Source organism: Erythranthe guttata, chromosome 8 (assembly GCF_056151865.1).
Source record: "Erythranthe guttata isolate IM_541 chromosome 8, IM_541, whole genome shotgun sequence".
Classification (NCBI taxonomy): Eukaryota; Viridiplantae; Streptophyta; class Magnoliopsida; order Lamiales; family Phrymaceae; genus Erythranthe; species Erythranthe guttata.
Genome location: NC_142540.1, coordinates 22,772,640 through 22,784,153, shown reverse-complemented (window position 1 = coordinate 22,784,153; position 11,514 = coordinate 22,772,640). Strand labels below are relative to the sequence as shown.

The 11,514-nt window shown below is 37.6% G+C and overlaps 1 long non-coding RNA gene and 1 pseudogene across 1 annotated transcript; one reads left to right on the top strand and one right to left on the bottom strand.

The window, feature by feature from the left end:
- Positions 1 to 1,106: 1,106 nt before the first annotated feature.
- Positions 1,107 to 3,482, top strand: LOC148768851 (uncharacterized). The gene is made up of 2 exons (XR_016032926.1): positions 1,107 to 1,468; positions 3,262 to 3,482. It is a non-coding gene; the product is annotated as an uncharacterized LOC148768851 (long non-coding RNA).
- A 3,930-nt stretch (positions 3,483 to 7,412) lies between these two features.
- Positions 7,413 to 8,138, bottom strand: LOC148768850 (secreted RxLR effector protein 161 pseudogene; annotated as a pseudogene).
- Between the last annotated feature and the right edge of the window lie 3,376 nt (positions 8,139 to 11,514).

The window sequence follows — 11,514 nt, the reverse complement described above, 5'->3', positions numbered from 1 at the left end:
TTGGGACGAGATCGGCGAAAGAAAATTCCTTGGTCCCGACCTAGTCCAACAAACCGTAGATATCATCAAAAACATCCGAGAAAAGATGCGAATTGCCCAAGATCGGCAACAAAGCTATGCCAACACACGAAGGAGAGATCTCGAATTCGAAGTCGGAGACTCCGTATTCTTAAAAGTGGCGCCTTTCAAAGGAATTATGCGATTTGGGAAGAAAGAGAAATTAGCACCGCGATTTATTGGCCCATTCGAAATTCTCGACAAAGTTGGTACTCGCGCCTACCGACTCGCCTTACCACCCAATTTATCCAATTTTCACAATGTCTTTCACGTTTCAATGCTTCGAAAATACATTCGCAGCCCCGACCACATATTGAAAACCGAACCGGTCGAACTAAACCCCAACCTATCCTACGAAGAGAAACCTTCCCAAATACTCGATTTCAAAACCAAAACCCTTCGAAACCGAGACCTTAAGTTCGTTAAGATCCTTTGGCAAAACCATACACCCGAAGAAGCCACGTGGGAACGAGAAGAAGAAATACGCGAGCGATACCCCGAGTTGTTCAGGTAACAATTTTGGGGACAAAATTTCTTTAAGGGGGGGAGATTGTAACACCCCACCTTTCCGAAACCCGAAAATCCTAAAACCCGAGATTAATATTTCTAACTCGAGAACCCGTAGATAATACTATTACGTGAATTTAATTATGTGACTTACGTGAATAATTACGTGCGCTATTATTTGTGTGATTTATATTTTCGTAAATTGAAATTCTAGAAATTATGTGAATAATTGCGTATTTATCTAATTGATAAATTTCTTGGTAAGTTATGTGGAATATATACATATATATGCCTATATATATATACGTACATACATGCATGCATACGTATACATATATATATGTTAATACTTGCATTATACATTTAAATATATATATATATATATATATATATGTCCGAATTGGGTGTGTGTGTATTCGGATTGTGTGTGTGTGTGTGTGGTATTTATGCAAGTTGTGTTTATTTTTAATAAATTAATTAGTGAATAATTGTGCATGTTATTACACTTGGCAACCCCTAATCATTTTGCCTAAACCTACACTCAACACTTCCTTTGAAAGATGAAGAGACACCCTTCATCTTTCTTCTTCCAACACATTGCCACATTACTTGTCTCTCTCCCCTCTCTCCACCGAAACCATCACCACCATCATCGGCTCTCCTCTCTCCACCTCACTTCATAATTTCCAAAGAATTCCCAATATAACCATGAGAGTTCCCTATTTAACTCTTGCCTTGGACTACTCCAAGAACACCGTGAAAACCACCTGCCTTCTTTCGGGAGATCACAACTCCTCCCTCCTTGAAGCTCACACCATCTCCTTCACAATCAAGGTGGCTTGGCTAGACTTTGGTGCTTGAAAGTTTTTCTTCCTTTTAGCCATTTTTCTTCTTCGATCTTAAGGTAAGAATTTCCGATTCTTGCTGCAATTAAATGGCATCAATAGTATAAAAAGGGTTTTCAAAGTTTTCTAAAAGATTGGGAAAGATTTCGAAAATTTAGGGGTTTTTGAAGAAAAATGGAAAAATAAGTGTTCTTGTTAAATTCTTGTTCTTGCATGTATAATCTATGTTAGTAGTGGTTAGATACAGCATTTATTGGCCAAAAGCCTTGAGAATTTCAGATTTCAAAAAGGGAATTTCAAGAAAATGGGATTTTTAACTTTTTGTGGTTGCATGTGTAGATCTTCGAAAGTTTGGGCCAAATCTGCAATTTTTGTAAAGTCTGTCCGAAAAATGTTTTCAAAACTGTTTTCCAGCATTTATTGAACTAAAATTTCGGATTTAAAGAATTTTTTGTAAGAAAAAGTTGATTTTGAAATTTTAGTAGACTTGCATGTGTAGATCTAGAGATTTTGGGGTAAATTGTGCAATTTCCGAAATTTCTGCATAAAACAACTTTTCAACTTCATTTTCTGCATCTAGTAAAGTGGAATTTCAGATTTGTAAGGGGTTTCCATGAAAAAGTTGATTTTGAACTTCTAGTGTGGTTGCATGTGTATATTTCGAAACTTTTGGGTCAAAACTGCAATTTCTGAAAAATCTCCCATTTTCAAAGTTTGGATCTGTTTTACAGCAAGTATTAATTAGGAAAAAGTTTTATTTAACAAGTTTTTAAATCAATTAGAGTTATATTAGAGTTTTGGATTTTTAAATTGAAAAAGGGATTTTCCTAGTTTTTATTTCAAGAAAATTCGAAACTTTGTAAAACTTTGCAATAATTTCAGAATCTGGAAATTGAGTCAGTTAGGAGTTCTAGGATTTAATTTGAGAATTTTTGGTATTAATTTGCTAATATTTCGAAATTTAGACATTATGCATGTCAATTAATATATTTTGTGCCTTAATACTTATATTCTTGATATAATGGTGATGAGTGATGAATTGTAGTATTTGTGGTACTTTAATTTCTGGTGGATGTGTTTAATGGCTGTGGAAAATTGATTGAAATGGATTATTACCTAGATGTGGTAATAAGTCCATTAAATGAAGGTAAAAAGGTGTTTTGTTCTTGAGCTTGCTTTGATGAGTAATTAGTGAAGTTTAATGTGTTGATTGTGCATGTGTGTATGCTGAAAATGTGTGAATGTGTGTGTGCTGATTGTGCATGGTGTGTGTGCCGTGTGTGGTTGTGTATTTATGTGTGTGAATTTGGGAGTTTTGCCCAAATCATAAATATGTGGTAATTTGTGGTGTTTGTGTGAATTGTGATACTTGATTGACATTTGTGATGTTATGTGTGGGTCATATGCATAATTTCGAAAAGTGCATTAAATGATTTTATTTGAAAGGTTAATGGAATATTGGGTAATAAACAACTCGGATATAGTGGGCCGGTATCCAACTAGGATGATGTGGTAGTGGTTTGATTCCACTTAGTGAAAACGGGCTCGTAACAGGTTTATTATTCGGTACAGAAATTAATCTTTCACGGATCCGATAAACCGAAAAATGTGTTTTTCATGATTTTCACAAAAAGGGCATTTTAGTCACTTTTGCATAATTACGTGATCTTGTGAAATGATGTGCTTTCGTGAGATATGTGATTTGACCGATCGATTTGTGTTGTTGTACGAAACGTGGGTAAGAACGGGTATACAATATTATATATTATATATATAACGTATTTCCAAAGTTTGATAATACTCGGATTTCTTACTGAGCTTTATAGCTCATATAGATGTCTTTTAATTGCAGGTAGTAGTAATCCTCAACCGGGATGGGTCGAGTAGTGGATCGAGGTCTTGCCCGGGATTTTGGAGGACGTACGAGGACCTATGAACGAATGCTAGGATTTTGGTTATTTTCTTTTGGTGGTGTAACCCTAAAACCGTAACATTTCCCTTTCGTACTTTTGAACTCGTTTGTTTTATTATGAATCGCACTTATTTCCTATATTAAGTTTCGTAAATTGCTAATTTCATGCCTTCGTTAGGAAACTTCGGATTATTCACCAAAATAACCTTTCCGAACTCTGATTTATTCTCGAACCGAAAAATGTTTAGTGAGAATGTAGCACTCGAATGAGAAACCTCCTTTCGAAACTTATTTCTAGATCAAGCTTTGTATTCGGCCAAATCAATCCAACAAAGTTTTCGAAAATGCAAAGCCTTCAACACCCAAAAGAACATATTTTTCATAATTGCATTTTCACCCCATCCCAATGTTTCAAAAATTACAAAGAGATCCTTTGCTTCCGCTAGTTTTAATAAATATTCCGATAAACCGGTTCGATTTATCGCCCGACTAGAAGGGGGGTGCTACAGTAGTAGGAAGTGAAGAATTCGGTTTAATGAATGTGGTATTGTAATGCTTTAATTTCTCTGTTGTAATGTAATGTAATGAAATTTATGGTTTAATTATCTCCGTTGTAATGTAATTTGATGTTATGTGAAACAACATATTATGTTACAGTAGTGTGTGTTTAAATTTTGGATGCAATTTGTTGTTCTCATAAACTTATCTTCAAAATACAAAACTATTTTGAATAACTAAGACAACAACGGTAAGAAAATGCAAAAAAAAAAAAAAAAAAAAAAAAAAGAAGAAAAAAGATTGTTCTAGAAATGCACACTTTCTCCAACTAGATTATCAATTATTAAAAAATATAAGAAAAAAAAAATGTATGCAATAAGGTAACATAATGTATTTTCAAAACATAGTGCAACTTGCACAATCTATAACAAAGTTAAACAACATATACATCCAAAATAGTGCAACTTGCACAAACTATACTAAAGTTATCACAATGCCAAAAAATAGTGCAACTTGCACAGATTGTGACCAACAAAAAAGTACTTCAGTTATGCAGAACCATAAGGGTATACACAACATAATCATCCAAATGTAAATAGAAAATAAAGTCATCCAAAAGTGTGTATATTACAAAAAAAGATGTAGATTTATCACTGCATATTAACAGCCAGTGGTTTCATGAGCTATTGCTTTTGAACTCTTGTAAGTATCTCCTGATTAACCTGTAAAAAAAATACATTAGCACTTAAACTTATAAACTGCCAAAATAACAATATAGCAAACTTACAAAATTCATTAATGGTTCATTCTCAGCCTTCAATGGCTCCATTCTCAATCATTATTGATGTTTTTCCTCTAGGAATTTAAATGAAAATACAATTAGAATAAAGAAAATGACCTATAACTGAAATACTAAAAAAGAAAACTTACATTTCTATTGGGTTTCTCAATTCCTCTAGGATTCTTCAATACTATAAAAAAAACTTACATTTCTATAGGGGTTTCTCAATTCCTATAGGATTCTTCAATGAACAACCAAGGTATTGTGATTTTTTTGGTGACAAACACTGCATGACATGATCACTCCCTGCCTTCTCAATTTACCAATCTTTGTGATTGTCCTGCCAACTTGTGCTGACATTTCTTTGGTTGATCCTTCACCTGATTGTTTCTTTCTACTATGAAGTTCTTACTTTCGAGTCATTTTTTTCAATCTCACGAGATAGCAAATTTTTTTTGTCAGAATGTGGCCAAGCATCATTGCCTTCTATGGTGTCCACCAAGTGGCTATATACTCTCATATAAGTCTCCTTCTTGTAACAGTCATCCACATAATCTTAAGGAGTATATCCCATGAAAATCATTCCAGAAATTGCATGCGCACAAAGGATTCATTTAGAGATGCCATTGTTGGGAATCGGGCACGTGTACGCAGCAGAAAATAAAAATTTTATACGAAAAAAAAGTTTAATCATATAAACACGTACTCGATAATAACAATTAATTGCGTACATTAATGCTTCCAACGAAAATTAAAATACAACATGCATATAATTAATTCGATAATTAAATCAAGTAGCATGCTCGCAGTAAATCACGAATCATGCATTAACAATTGCACATATAGAAATTCATGAAAAATCATATTGCAAATATCAACGTTTAATTTAATCTAATTAAAAAAACCTAATAAAAAAACGGATCGGAAAAATACCTCTTGAAGCGAGAGGTGAGTTATCGGATTGAAGCTAACTACCACGGAAGTCAATCAGTGCAGTCCGGAGCAGCGGCGACGAAGCAGGAATGACAGACGCGCGGACAGCGGCGGCGCGTGAGATTCACGTGCTGTTATTGGGCGGCGCAAGAGGGCGCATGCGGCGGCGGATTGACGGCTGCGTTTCGGCAATTTGACTCATTTGTCTTCCCCCTCTCGGATTTTACCTCATATACCAAATTCAAATGATATGTGGCACTAGACACACAAAATTCACAATAAAAACGAAAGAATAAATGAAAGGAAAACTACCGAAGAACAAGACGGCGAGTGGGCGTCGATTTCCTGCGACGGCGGCGGCGCAGATTGGCGGCGGACGTGAGGAGTGACCGGCTAGGGTTTGTGGTGTGTATTTTGTGTTTGTACAGGACCTATAATTCTTGTATTTATAGTTTCTTGTATAAAAGCTCTAACGAGCTTAAGTTGGATCGAACCCAGCAGCTTAAGTTCGTTAGTCTTTCTTCGCTCGTTTCTCATAACTCAATGATTGGAAAATTATAACAATTATATTTTCGGAATCATTGAAACGTCCCCGTCATTACGAATGCCAATTCTCGATTTCCAATTTCTAAAACTGGAAACCCTAATTCAGTCGACCTCCTAAATTTGGAAACTTTCCAATTTAGAAAGTTCATTAAGATGTTGGCCTATTTCTTTTCTTTTCTTATTCTCATTCATAATTCCCAATTACGAATGTTGGACTCAATCATATTGACTTCCAATTATGCAAAGATTAAATATTTTTATCTTTGACCGTTTATTCAAAGAACTCGAGTGCACGAGCAGTGTGACCCTTGATGGTTCAGGTGTAAGCTAGCCGTGGGTCCACAACCCTTTGTGGTCAAAACTCGTCCCTTAGAGTTACGATTAAGATGAAGCTCATTTCACCTTAATCACCCAGCGAATCAAGATTGGCGTCTAGCAATTATGCGTCATGATTCCCTATGAAGTGCCTGCAAGAACCTTTTGATATAGTTAACGTACAATATGATCCCTTCGATTCATATGTCCCGATCGTACTAGAGGCATTGGTTCATCGAGACCTCCTTAGTAGTTCAATGACTGTGTGATCGTTCTAAGTGTTGTAATCGGTATGTGCATGACTTAGAGAATCGGATTATCTAATCATCACTTAGACAGCTCTGGCATGAGACTTAGAGATTACAAACTATGAGAACACACAGGACATCCAAGACTATTCTAGCGATCGAATCCCCGACTACAATGCACAGACCTCCCACTAGATTTCGGACTGCACGAACACTGGCCCTTGGGGCGGTCCTCAGTGGAACTCAGGGACAGGTCACGATACAGCTAGTCCTCTAGTGAAGTCACGGTGATGTCTAGGTCATAAGGACTAATGGTGTACAACTATACAATAGATATCTCTACTCGATTATTGAGAACCACTTAGAGATTTCTAGGGTGAGGGAGTTCAGTGAACTCGTCAACTTACGAGCACCCACTTATGTATGCCGATATCACAATACCGTTTACTGATGAAATGCAGTACACACTAAGTGCTAGTCTCCTAATGGGAAATGCCGATATCCTCATTGGTGGCGTAACCCTTCGACTAGGAACACGTTTAACAGTTATAATACTAAAGTAAATATCTCACGATCCTAAAATATCAATTACTAGTACTTGTAATAACTGTAAGTACTATATCTATGTTTGAAACAAAGAACAAAGATATAGAATGTCAAGGTGTTTTATCATTAATACGAAAAATGATTATTTATTACAAGAATAAATGGAAAGACCACAGCCACAAGTTGGCTTGTTGGTCACATACTCTAACAATCTCCCACTTGACCTAAAGCCAACTACCCATGAATCGTAATCCCATCGACTCTCGATGTTTCTCCAGTACAGACCTTGGTAAAGGCTTGGTGAAGGGGTCTGTAACGTTCTCTTCCGATGTGACTCGTTCTACTTTGACTTCATCTCTATCAATGATCTCTCGGATCACATGATACATCCTCACAATATGCTTGGACTTCTGATAAGATCTTGGCTCCTTAGCTTGCGCCACGGCTCCGGTATTATCACAGTACAACGGTACTGGATCATTAGCATTAGGAATGACACCCAAATCTTGGATGAATTTCCTTATCCAAGTCCTTTCTTTTGCAGCTTCGGATGTTGCAATGTATTCAGATTCGTTAGTGGAATCGGCCATCGTGCTTTTCTTGGAACTCCTCCAACACACGGCACCACCGTTAAGCGTGAATATAAATCCCGAGTTTGACTTTGAGTCATCCACATCCGATTGAAAACTAGAGTCGGTAAAGCCCTCTAATTTCAACTCGGCACCCCCATAGACCAAAAATATATCCTTAGCTCTTCGTAAGTACTTGAGGATATCTTTCACAGTCTTCCAATGAGCTGGACCGGTGTTAGACTGATATCTGCTTGTGACACTCACAGCATACACGATATCGAGTCGAGTACACATCATACCATACATTATGCTTCATATGGCAGAAGCATAAGGTGTCATTTTCATCTCTTCGATTTCACTAGGTGTCTGAGGACACATGGATTTCGAGAGACGAACCCCATGGGATATTGGCAAGAATCCCTTCTTGGATTCTTCCATGGTAAAACCGTTTCATAACGGTGTCTATGTACAGGCTTTGGGATAAGCCAAGCATCTTTCTTGCTCTATCTCTATAGATCCGTATTCCTAATACGTAAGATACTTCTCCCAAATACATCATTGAGAAACGTGTGGACAACCATGCTTTTGTGTATTGCAATGTTCCTACGTCATTCCCAATGAGCAGAATGTCATCAACATAAAGCACCAAAAATATCACTACCCTCCCACTAACCTTCTTGTATACACAAGGTTCCTCTACGTTCTTCTCAAAATCAAACTCTTTGATAGTTGCGTAGAACCTATAGTTCCAACTACGGGATGTTTGTTTCAATCCATAAATGGATCGCTGGAGTTTGCAAACCTTTTGCTCACTTCTAGAAGATATGAAGCCTTCCGGTTGCGCCACGTAAATTTCTTCCTCAATGTCTCCATTAAGGAAAGCGGTCTTCACATTCATTTGCCATATCTGGTAGTCGTACCACACAGCTATGGCCAACAATATCCTAATGGACTTAAGCATTGCAACTGGCGAAAAGTTTTGCTCATAGTCAACACCTTGCCTTTGAGTATATCCTTTCGCTACCAATCTAGCTTTATAGGTCGATACCTTTCCATCCACTCCAATTTTCTTTTTATAGATCCATTTGCAACCTATGGGAACTATTCCCTTAGGTGGATCAATCAAGGTCCAGACCTTGTTGGAGTACATGGAGTCCATTTCGGATTTCATGGCAGTTAGCTAATGTCCCATGTCCGCATCCGATACGGCCTCATTGTATGTTCTTGGATCTTGTCCAAGATCAACATGATCTTCATCATTTTCGAGGAGGAATAACCTATCAGGAATCATCCGAACTCTTTCGGATCTACGTACTGAAGGTTCATGAGGTATATTAGTGGACTGTTGTATTGCCTCGATTACTTGTTCTTGTGCTTGAACTTCACTTTGTGGTTCTTAAACTACTTCAAGTTCTACCATGCTGTCTTTTCTATCGAATATAAACTCCATTTCTAGAAAGGTGGAATTTCTTGAAACAAACGTCTTTGCTTCTTTGACATAATAGAATCCGTATCCCATTGAGTCCTCATGATACCCCCACAAAGTAGCATAAGTCGGATTTACTATCCAACTTATCTCCCACTAGTCGCTTCACATAAGCGGGACAACCCCATATCCTAATATGTTTGATGTTGGGCTTCCGGGAATGCCAAAGTTCGTATGGTGTGGATTTAACTGCTTTGGTGTTAACTCTATTCAGAAAATACGCGGCAGTGCGAAGTGCGTGACCCCACAAGTATGCCGGTAAGTTGGTGAACCCCATCATAGATCGAACCATGTCTAACAAGGTTCTATTCCGACGTTCGGAAACTCCATTAAGTTGAGGAGTTCCCGGTGGAGTCCATTGAGATTGTATTCCATTCTATTTTTGATAGTCAATGAACTCGATGCTCAAGTATTCTCCACCACGATCGGATCGTAGTTTCTTAATACTTCCATCCGAGTTTCTTTTCTACTTCGTGTCTAAAATCTTTGAATTTTTTCAAATGTTTCGGACTTGTATTTCATCAAGTACACGTACCCATACCTAAAGTAATCGTCGGTAAAGATAGCGAAGTAGTTGTAACCACCCTTCGCACTAACACTTAGTGGACCACATACGTCTGTATGGTTCAAATCCAAAAGACCTTTGGCCCGCTCCATTTTCCCTTTGTATGGTGACTTGGTCATTTTCTCTTTAAGGCAGGATTCACAAGTTTGTAGTGATTTCAGGTCTTCCAAAGTGAACAATCTTTCACTAACAAAATCATTCATCCTTCTTAAAGAGACATGACCTAATCTAGCGTGCCAAAGTTGTGCGGGGTTTTGATCTATCTCCTTACGTTTTGCTGATATAACATTAATAGGTATTTCACTTGGATTTAGTTCGTATAAGTTGTTTAATAGTTGTCGCTTGCAAATCAAATTTTTATTCTTTTGTATAATGCAAATCGAATTTCCAAAAAAAAAGTAAAACCTTCAATATCCAAAACAAGAATAGAAATAAGGTTTCTAATGAGAGACGGAAAAAATAAACAATCGTTCAAAACAATAGGAAAACTAGAATCCAAAACATTTAAGTAAATAGTCCCTATGGCTTCAGCAGCAACTCTTGCTCCATTCCCATCCTTAGGTAGGTCTCACCCGCTCTAAGATTTCTACTTCTTGTCATTAGCTGCAAATGATTACATAGGTGTGAGCCACAGCCCGTATCTAATACCCAAGAAAAAGTATTGACAGACAAATTTACGTCAATAAAAATACTTAACCTTTTTAGAACGTTTCCGCTTTAGGTAAGCCTTGCAGTTGCGGTGCCAATGCCCTTTCTTTCCACAGTGATGACAGGCATCATCAGCCTGCTTGCTGACTTTCGCCTTAGGGCCCCCACTACCTTCACCCACTTCGAACTTGTTGTTTGGGAAGGGAAATCTTTCCTTTCTCTTCTTTGGGGAAGAACTCTTCTTTCCAGAAGTAGCAACAACGAGAACATATTTCTATTTCTTGATGGTAGACTCGAAACTGACTAACATGTTCATTAACTCATCCAAGGGAGGATCAAGTTTGTTCATGTTGAAGTTCACTATGAACGATTCACATGAACTAGGAAGATACAACAGGATCAAATCCAATCAGAGCTCGGCAGGGAGGGTGACGTCAAGGTTCACTAGCTTTTCAAGGAGAGTGATCATTTTGAGACAGTGCTCGTGAACCGAAGCCCCTTCGCGCAGTCTCGCAGTGGTCAACTCCTTTGTAGTAGCGTACCTTGACGCCCTAATATTCTCACTATACATGCTATCGAGATGAGCCTTGATATCGAAAGCATGTTTGTGAGACTCATATTTCCTCGCAAGCGCAGGCTCCATGGCGGCTATCATCTAGCACCTAGCATGAGTGTCGTCTTTCTTCCATCCTTCATAAGTTTCCTTTTCAGCATCGGTTGCAGTGACGAGTATAGTGGCAGAAAGTCTCTCATTAAGGACATAGAGATTCCCCTCAACGGTTAGAAAAAGTTTAAGACCACGTAACCAATCTAGGTAATTAGGGCCATTGAGTTTATTGTCGAGGATTGGCATTATGGGTTTCTCAGACATGATTATCTGAGAGGTTTAAAGAAGAGGATTATTAGAGATTCGTATTAAATTATTTTTACAATTAAATGTTTGGACTTATGCTATTTAATTGTTCTCCCACTAATTTTATCGAGTTCCACTTCCCTCTAGTAGACAAACGAGAAAACTGTTTTTTCTTTAATGGGCTTTAGGTCCAATAGACAAA